Raw genomic sequence first — 11,043 nt, 5'->3', positions numbered from 1 at the left:
GTGCTTAGCTCCTAAGACTATGATGATACATTAGACTTGAAAGTGTAACAATTTTCCTTTGGTAACTGTGCCATTATCAAACTTAGTTATTAAGTGATGTATTAAAGTGTATTATCCACAGAAAGATTTTCCATTCATTTCCATCAGTGGGCACAGAGGAAATGATGATTGAGTTCTCCTTACACATATTACAGACATTTATCAGTCAAGAAGCACATGTTTGTGAAGACATGTACATATTCATACCTGTTTGTTGAAAATAGGTAAACAAAACAATATTACTTACTGTATAAGTTAGAAGTAATCCTAGTTTGTAAATTCTTTCACTTAACAGAAATGATTTAGCTATGGATAAAACTAACAAATGTGAAAAATGTACATTAGTTTCAGTGCTGGCTTGTCTAAGCCATTTCTCCTGGGTTTTTGCACTATGAATCCCAAAACCTTTTACAAATTATAACCTAGTAACAGGAGTATAAAGCAAACTTCAAATGCTCATGGAGTCATCCAATACCTGTGGACCATCAAGGACAGTATACCCAGGGTCTGGCTAGCCCAGCCTATGGCTAAAGCAGGAAAGAGAATGGGGAGAAATGAGTCACAAAACCAGTTCCTGACTCTTTTAGACCTGCCCAACACAGCTATTTGTTCTGTGGCTTGGAGCAGGTTGCTTAATTCTCTAAATTCTCTCAAAGCCTCTCATGACACATCTCTGTTTGAACTTGATAAAAATGTCTCTAATTGGTTCTTAAGAGAATAGGAAAACATGATATCATGAATACAGTCAGAATATCAGGAGAAGACAGTGTTGAGGGGTGAGAATACACCCCACTGTCAGAAGAAGGGCATTCTGCTCCTAATTTCAGCTGTACTATCATCAACAGTGGTTAAAATTTACTTGTTTTCTTATATATTCAAAAATACTTTAAAAATAATTTGGACAGTCACAGTTATGAAATACACATATTTTAAACTGCATTACACATTAATTTTTGATATTCTAATGTAATTACATTTCTCCCTTAATTTTTCTCCTACCAAACTCTCCCAAATAACCATTCCTTACTTTCTTTCAAACTCATGTCTCTATATTCATTATTATGTATGTATTTTTATATTAATATACATATCTATATTCCTTTATAAATTTATACGTGTGTGTGTGTGTGTGTGTGTGTGTGTGTGTGTGTGTGTGTGTGTGTGTTTTCAGTCCTGGTAATGTTACTTGTATATGTTTTCAGGGCTGAGAGTTTAGTATTGGGTAACCAATTTTGTTAGATAACCAATTTCTGTGATCCTCCCAGGAGAAGACTATATCTCTCACTCTCAACACTTTTTAGTTGTCTGTAGTTCTTCTGTGGGATTGAGGCCTTGTAGACATTTTCCTGTCCAATTTAGCACATGTGTATTGAAGTTATCCTTGTTCACTTCAAGTTTAGGCAATCATGTTGGGAGAATTTATGTGTGGCAATTAGAAATTACTGGGAGATACAATCTGACAACAAACTCTCTGAACATCTGATCTTACAGCCTTTTCATCCATCCTTCAGAAATGTTCCCTAAGCCTTAGGTATGTGAGTCTTTTGTAGATGTGTCCATCTGGCATGGGCTCCACAACTCTGCAGTTTCATTAGCTGTGGTTTTCTCTAGTGGTCTTGTCATTTGAAAAGAGAAGTTTCCCTGAAGTTAAAGGAGTGAAGACTACTTTACTAAACCAGCATAATCACTAACAAAACCCCAACCATCTTCCATCACCCACAGATAAATAAATATATGACTGCCCTCAGACCTCCTGCTCTAGATAGCTTCATTTTATCAAAAGATCAAACTGACTAGGATAATGAAAGGAAGACATATTTTATATTAATTGAATAATTCTTATCACGTATGGTCTTGGAAAGTTTATCCAATTAAATTATTCAAAATAAAAGTTAATTTAAAAACTGTTTCGTTTCTATGGTCAAAGACCAAGCAATGTCAGTTTGCCCATGTAGTAGCTATTGTGACAGAATAAACTATGGTACTTCTGTATACTTTTACCAAAAAATGGAGAAAGTAAAACAGATCAACCTAGAGACCTATAAAAGTGTACCAGATAGTTACTTTATCCACATTTTGAAAATATATATCAGTGATGATAGAAAATATTGATGTCACCATGGTTTTTATACAGCATTACATAAAAAGTAAAAATTTAATTAGCATGAAAATAGAATATATTTTTTAAAAATTATGCTATCTTCAACTGTAAATTGTAAATTGCAACACAAGTCGTTCATTCATTAAATTATTTTTAAAGCATATGAATAATAATTCAGAAAGTATAAACATGTTTAGAACCTTTATATTAATAACCTCAGCTGTAAAACCTTACTATAAAGGTGAAATGAGATAAGGATACAATATAATTTAAGATTGTGCATTACAGATACTGATAAAAGAGAGCTGCCTAAACAAGCATAGATACATGTTTATATGAATCAAACATTTACTCCTCACCCATGTGGGTTAGAATTTTCCTTTACATGACAATCTGGGAACTACATCCCTTCAGATTTCAGTACCTACTCTCGGCTTTCACTGATGCTCTGATTATTGCCCCAAATACTTCTGTTGTCATAATCTTGCTATTTCTGGAATGAGATGGGGTGTAATACCATTTCTGTGTTTCCACTGAGTTCATTCCAGAGGGTACCTGAAGCCTCTCCTGGTGTCTTCTAATTCATCTGATTTAGTGCAGGACTCCGGACTTTCAGTTTTCCTGAGCATTCTAAGGCAGGACCCTAGCATTATTCACAAACATCAAACACATTTAGGGAAAGTATATGGACACATCTAACTAGAATACTCCTTCTGTGACTTGTATCATTCTTCTTACCTTAGTGTCTACTCTTATGACGTTGGCTGCTGTGTGACTGTGGACGTAGTAAATTCCATGCTGTACATCAGTAAGTAGAAAGAGGACAGCATTCCATGCCTCCACATCAGGATTCTGGAGACATTCTCTGAAAATTCACTCTTCAATCTTAAAAAGGAGGAAGTTTTAGAGTATGGAAATATGTTTAAAAATAACTCTGTTGCAGAGGCAAAATAAAACACGTACCTCTTGTGTTCTTAACTGGTTTGAACTTAATTCATAAGACAACATTTAAATACAGTATTAATTTTATTAAACCTATAAGAATTGCTGCTTTACAATCTATTTCAAAATTTTCTTATTTTTAAATGCCTGCTGTTTTTATTGGACCTGCAGATAGATGTCATTACATCATTTTACCTACTTCTCTTATCACAGATTATAGCAGCCACAGTGTAAACACTACAACCTAATTATGAGTCCCTCTGAAAATGAATTAAAAGAATTATAAATCTCACTTATGTCAACCAATTCCTTAACAGTTCTAGTGATGACCTTCTCCTGTTTTATATGGAGTAGATTTGTTCAGTGTCTGCTCAAACTCAGAGGCTCCTTCTAATTTTTTCTCTCATCTTGAAGTAGGGGCATCTTTGGCAAATCACTGCCCCTTATGTGTTATCTACAGCAGGTTATCAAGGAGAAACCAAAGAAACAAACGTTTCCTTCTTGATTTGCAACTGGAATTTAAAGAATTTTCCATGGGATTTGAGGGCATGAAGCCCCACCCACCTCAGAGCTTGGAAACTTTTAATCATCATGATTTTCTAAGACATAATTGGGGGCAAGAGTGTTACTTCCTTGCTTGTATATAAATTTCTATATCCTCAAAGTATCAGAGAATTTTTTTTCTTTTCTTTGAACGTCTCCATTTGAATCTTAAACAAGATTATATCCATCTAAAAGAAACAAAAATTGCTGTGACAGCTGAATGTTTATCAAAAAATAAAATGTATATTTACACGTGGAAATATCTGCTGACTGGTCAAAATATTGTTTTAATCCCAGAAACTGATTTTGAAGATTCATTGGGTTTGACACTAAATGTAAAATTTTGGCAGTTAATTTTTCTCTTTTCACACAGGGTGGATATTGCTGTCAGTGTCATGTTAGAGTAACACAGCACTGAGCCTGAAGCATATGAGAAAACTTCTGCTTAGTTCATTGGAATCTTTCAGAAAAGACCCTGCAAGGAAAAACAATTCATTTATTCATTATTAAATATTTTATCCTACTTAGTTTTCAGCCCTCATATAGAAAAACATCTGGGCATCATAACTAAAATAACCTATAGGATTAAACTGTTTGACTCTATTGTCTTTAGAAAACTATGCAAAAAACAAATACTTCTCTGAATATTAGAGAACATCTGCAGCAATCTCATTTATTAATTTTTCCTTGAGTCCAGCTGAAGATGATTAAGCATGCAAAAAGAATTCAAAACAGTCAACTACTAATTAACTTCAATATTACGGACAAATGAAGTCAGTATATTTATGAGGAGTCTGGAAATTAAATATTTAAATTAAATATTTACATGAGTAACTGTAATTTAGAATTTTTCATTATAATATTTTATCTACCAAGTCATATTTCATTGTTATATTGAAATATGTTAGGACATGAACATCGATTATGACCTCTGTTACTATGGCAGCACATCATACCAGATACAAATATAGCACTTCAAAGCAGTCATTTCTCATATTAATCTTTGAATTATATTATCATGATGATGATGAAAATTGTCAAATTCTTGATATCCAGAGTTTTAAGATTCATTTAGCCATTTATATTAAATCTACAGAAAAAAAGGCAACAGTAGTATTATACTATAACATGGAAAACTGAATCAGGTTGTCAGAACATCATCTGCCAAGACAAAATAAAGACCAAATCTCTAGAATCATGGGCCAATGCCTTATTCTCAGATTTTTTTCACTAGTAGTGAATATGCCATGGTACATTATGCTGTCATATTTTTTTATGGTATATTGGAATTATTTACTGGAAGACACATATACCATAATTATAATTTTTTTAATTTAATTCAAGTAAATTTAGCCATCTTCCTACATATTATCACATGTATTTGGTTACATTGAAATAGGTTCCCTAAATTAAAAAAAAAAAAAAGTTTTATTTTCTAGAGAAAATTCAGTCAATATAAGTGATATGTGCCAAGGCAAAGAAAGAAAATGGTTAACCAAACTGTGATCATATGACTAAACTTAGTTTGGTTAGATGTGAATATTTTAGTCTCATCAGAGTATTTGAAATACCTGAAGCAAGTGTATTTTAACCACTGGGCCATTGCTCTAGCCATAAAGGAAAGTTTTGGAGATGATTCCACATTCAGTGAACTGAACATAAAACCAATCTCTCTCTCTCTCTCTCTCTCTCTCTCTCTCTCTCTCTCTCTCTCTCTCTCTCTCTTTCCTCTTCTCTCAGATATTTGAGATATTGACAGCATCAGCTACTTAATTTCTATAAACATTTTATGAATATTATGCCAATACTTATGAAAATAGTGACATTGTCTAATAACAATTATGCTGTGTAATAATCCTCTTGTACATTGTAAAGATTTGTCACTTGAACTGGTTTTAATAAACCACTGATTAGCCGGTACATGGGCAGAAAGTTAGGCAGGAAAGACAAACTGAGAATGCTGGGGAGAAGATCCAGCTATATCACACTTGGGCATATACCCAAGAAATGTTCAATCGTATCACGAAGGCACTTGCTCAGCTATGTTCATATCAGTATTGTTTGTAATAGCAAAAACCTGGAAACAACCTAGATGCCCTTTAACTGAAGAATGAATAAATAAAATATGGTACATATACACAATGGAATACTACTCAGCAGAGAAAAACAATGACATCATGATGTTTGCAGGCAAATGGATGGATCTAGAAAAAATCATCTTGAGTGAGGTAACCCAGACTCAGAAAGACAAACATGGTATGTACTCACTCATAGGAGAATACTAGATGTGGAACAAGTATGACTGGACTGCTACTCACATCACCAGGGAGGCTACCTGGAAAACAGGACCCCAAGAAAGACACGGGGATCGCCCAATGACAGAGAAATTGATGAGATCTACATGAACAGCCTGGACATGAATGGGGGTAATGAAGGGCAAGGGTCGAAGCAAAGAGAGCTCGGGGCAGCAGGAGATCCCAGCTAGATCAAGAACAGAGAGGGAGAACAAGGAATAGGAGACCATGGTAAATGAAGACCACATGAAAATAGGAAGAAGCAAAGTGCTAGAAAGGCCCACAGAAATCCACAAAGATACCCCCACAATAGACTGCTGACAAGGGTCAAGAGACAGCCTGAACTGACCTACTCTGGTGATGGGATGGCCATACACAACCTAATTGTCGTGCTAGAAACCCCACCCAACGAATGAGGGATCTGGACGCAGAGATCCATGGCTAGGCCCCTGGTTAAGCTCCGAGAGTCTAATTAGCGAGAAAGAGGAGGGTTTATATGAGTGACAATTGTTGAAACCAAGGTTGGATAAAGCACAGGGACAAATAGCCAAATGAATTGAAACACATGAACTATGGACCAGTGGCTGAGGGGGGCCCCAACTGGATGAGGCCCTTAGAATGGGTGAGATAGTTGATTGGCTTGATCTGTTTGGGAGACATCCAGGCAGTGGGACCTGGTTCTGTGCTCAGTGCATGAGTTAGCTGTTTGAAACCTGGGGCTTATGCAGGGTCGCATGGCGTGGCCTGGGAGGAGGGGACTGGACCTGCCTGGACTGAGTCTACCAGGTTGATCTCAGTCCTGGGGGAGGCTTTGCCCTGGAGGAGGTGGGAATGGGGGGTGGGCTGGGATGAAGGGGAGAGTGGCAGGAGGGGGGAGAACAAGGGAATCTGTGGCTGATATGTAGAACTGAATTGTATTATAAAATAAAATAAAATAAAAAAAGAAATCTAAATACTAAATTATAAAATAATAAATTTTAGCCCATATTCTCATGCTCATAAAAATAGAGATAGAAGTAAGAGATAGTTTTCTTATATTATAATGATAATGAGCAATAAATAAATGAAAAAGTATTGTGGGGTAAGATGATATGTTATATTTGTAGGAAACTAAACATGGAATTCGCCGGGCGGTGGTGGCGCATGCCTTTAATCCCAGCACTCGGGAGGCAGGCCCAGGTGGTTCTTTGTGAGTTCGAGGTCAGCCTGGTCTACAGAGCGAGATCCAGGAAAGGCACAAAGCTACACAGAGAAACCCTGTCTTTTAAAACCAAAAAAAAAAAAAAAAAAAAAAAAAAAACATGGAATTCAGAGAAGAATTTTTGTTAAAGTTAATAATGATGGAAGTGATCTTTTCCTAAATACTATGTACTAGGTAACTGACTAAAGTCTGAATGCATCAACTCATTTATTTTTTTAACAAACTGTAGAGAGAGAGAAAGGCATTGTCAGTATTTACAATGCATGTCTGAGTATGGCCCTCATTAGAACTCATATTGGATTTTACAGCCAATAGTTCTTAGGCTCTAAGATCTACATTAAGCAGAATACTGAAAATAGATGGCTTAGTTTTAATCTTCAACTAGGAATTGCACTTCTAAATGTATAACAGTTATGCATGCTCACATGTGTACAAAAAGATATTGAGGAGACCATGTCACTGAGTATTTATTTTAAAAAAAAATACACTTATAAGTAACATACAGACTGCACAAGTTATATTTAGAAATACATACATATGTCTACATATGCTTATAACAACAATTAATGAAAAAAGAGACTGTGGATTTGTAAGAGAGCAAGGAGAGATATATGGGAGGGTTTAGAGTGAGGAAAGGGAAATAATGTAATTATGTTATGATCTAAAAAATAAATGCAAAATGGAAAAAAAAAGATTTGCTACTCTGATATTCTTCTCTTTTAAATCGTATTTTCTACTTGTTAGTTCCTTTCCTAATTCCTCCAACTGGGTTTTGTACTAGACATGATGGAGAGTATGACTAGGAAATTGCAACTGCCAAGTCCTGAAGGATTTACTTGAAATTCTGATTGTGTTGAAATACAAAGGCTTACTTCTTATGACAAGAGAGTTAGAATTTGGAAACATGAGGTACCAATTAGCTCCTGAATGTTATCTCGTCACTTTATCTTGGTTTTTCTCAAGAAAGAATTTCTTGGATTCGGCTCCTCTCAGACACAATTCTGAAAGATGCAGCTTTGACCAATCACCATGTTTTTACTCACCTCTCATACAGCAACACATGTAGAACCACCTGAGCACTTTTCCATGAAGAACTTTCTCAGGATAAAATGATTTCCATGTATGTCAGGAAGGGATTGACACCATTACTAAACAGCCAACAGTACAAAGGCCATGTCATAAACTTGCTTTTTTTTTTCCTTTTATTTTATTTTACAATACCATTCAGTTCTACATATCAGCCACGGATTCCCTTGTTCTCCCCCCTCCTTCTCCCCTCCCCTTCCCCCCAGCCCACCCCCCATTCCCACCTCCTTCAGGGCAAAGCCTCCCCTAGGACTGAGGTCAACCTGGTAGAGTCAGTCCAGGAAGGTCCAGTCCCCTCCTCCCAGACTGAGCCAAGCATCCCTGCATAAGCCCCAGGTTTCAAACAGCCAACTCATGCAAAAAAAGTCATCCCTTTCTGCCTTTAGGAATTAAAAATACAAAATCTTTTAGTTGACAGACATAAGCTTACTGCTATGGTGATATTTTATTTGTACTAAAATATGATTTGCATGTTAATAAATAAAGTTGCCTGGGGGTCAGAGCTAATAACAAGCCTTAGCAGAAGCTGGGTGGTGGTAGTGCATGCCTTTAATCCCAGCTCTTGGGAGGCAGAGCTAAGCAGATCTCTGTGTGTTTAAGGATACAGCCAGCATGGAGACACACGCCTTTAATATCAATACCAACCATAGAAAACCTGGAGGTCTGTACAGACAGGCAGTGACTAGGAGGTCATGTGGTTGGGTTTACAAGCAATGAGAAGGCAGAACAGAAACACTATAAAAAGACAGACACACAGGAAGTAGGCCTCTTTGGAGAGGTAGGGCAACAGCGACAGTGAAGGGTAAGGTTTTTAGCTCTTAGCTGTTGCTCTGACCTCTTGGCTTTCATCTCTGTATTGATTCTGTGTTTCTTATTTAATAAGATAGTTGGTTACATCTACATACTGCTATATTATTGAAGTTATATATTTGGAGGAGAAATTGTAATTATGTAGACAAAATTTGGAAAATGAATTCATGGAAGCATGGTTATCACTTCTAATTAATATTTTCTTTAATAATATATTATTCTCAGTTAAGAAAGACATTTTTTTTTTAAAATTTCAATGCCTTTCTGAATGTTCTACTATCCTTTCTCATCTCTTATGTTCTTTTTGTGGTCACAGAAACACACATATGAAACATTCAAGAGCTAAGAAAATTTATCCCATTTGCCTTCATAAACTATTTCAACAATTTTTAAGTTTTAAAGTTAGCCATCAGTATAAATTACAGTTCCTATTTAACCAACAGGAAAAAAATCAGGCATGGAGGGAGTCAGCCTTGCTCCCTAGCACAAACATTTGCTGAAGAGAAGGTAAAGATATCAGTTCAAGTCTCTCTGGTCTACATCTTATCCTTTCCTTTACTTTGCACAATAGAAGTTCCTAAATATCAACTCATCTATATCAATAGTTATCATTAACCTTTCTTATATCACCTTCGAAATAAGCCCTTAAGAATAGTGTTTCTGAATCTGATTCATGGAGTTGGAGGAAATAAAAAAGGAAAGGATTTCAGAAATGATTGGAATTTTGAAATATGCCACTTTCATAAGAAGGTTATATTCCTCTGAGAATGTCTGACTTCTAATATCCAGAATAAAACCATCAACTTATTTACTTTGTGAAATCAGTTAATAACATGCTATCAGTCCTCTTCCATGTTGCCTAAACATATCATTAAAGAAAAATATACATTGATTCATCATGCTTTATTTTTAAGCCATTTTCATATTAACTATAAAATAAACCCACTGTATAAATACATTTTCTATGGATTTATTAAGGTTTATTTCACTTACTCAAGATGGTGTAAAGTAAGCTACAGAATTGCAATCCAATTTCTTCTCCTTCATTTTTATTATGTGATCTGTCTGGAAGTTTTTGAGCCATGTTTCACCTCTTTTTCTTTGTGTTGTTTGTTTGTTTGTTTGTTTGTTGAGATGGAATCTCAGCATGATGCTCAGGCTTGCATCAAACTAATGAATGTCTGGCTTCATCCAAATAACTAGAATATAGGGTCAGGCCACCACACTCATGTCTGAGATTTAATAATCACAATTAGTTATCCAAGAATTCAAGCACAAGACAGTCAATTTTATCTATAAACAAATTATCAAATAATAAAATAGCATCTATTAATGATCAACTAATATTTGTCATATTATCTAATTTATTGCTTTCATTGTATGAGACCAAAGGCAGGAATATTCCAAAAATGAAATGTTAATATGATAGTAGAATTAAAAGCTAAATTTCCCTTAAATACCAAGGTATGTAGTCTCTAGCACCTTGGTTTCACATTACATTGCCATCAGCTTTCTTAAAATTCAAGCACATAGAGAACAGAGTTTAATCTCTGAATTAAAAAAAATACTAAAATATAAAATATTACCAATTCTCAATTGAATGAATTAGATCATTTGAACATTATTTAATTCATAGTTTTCATATTGCTTAAAAAGAAACAATAATCTAAAAAGGAAAGAAAATTTATATGTTAAATATTATGCTCGGTCTGGGAGGGGGGGACTGGACCTGCCTGGACTGAGTCTACCAGGTCGACCCTGTCCTCGGGGAGACCTTGATCTGGAGGAGGTGGGAATGGGGGGGGCTGGAAGAGGGGGGGGGGCGAGAGGGGGAGAACAGGGGAATCTGTGGCTATTATGTTGAACTGAATGGTGTTGTAAAATAAATTTAAAAAAAATATTATGCTGGTAAACATATTTTGTTGGGCATATTTTGGTTGATGATGCTGGTGGGCCCAACTAATTGTTGGCAGTGCCAGCCCAGAGAATGTGGTCCTGAGATGTATAAAATAGCATGGTGCAAAAAA

Source organism: Peromyscus leucopus, chromosome 4 (genome assembly GCF_004664715.2).
Source record: "Peromyscus leucopus breed LL Stock chromosome 4, UCI_PerLeu_2.1, whole genome shotgun sequence".
NCBI classification, from domain to species: domain Eukaryota; kingdom Metazoa; phylum Chordata; class Mammalia; order Rodentia; family Cricetidae; genus Peromyscus; species Peromyscus leucopus.
This window is presented reverse-complemented; position numbering follows the sequence as displayed.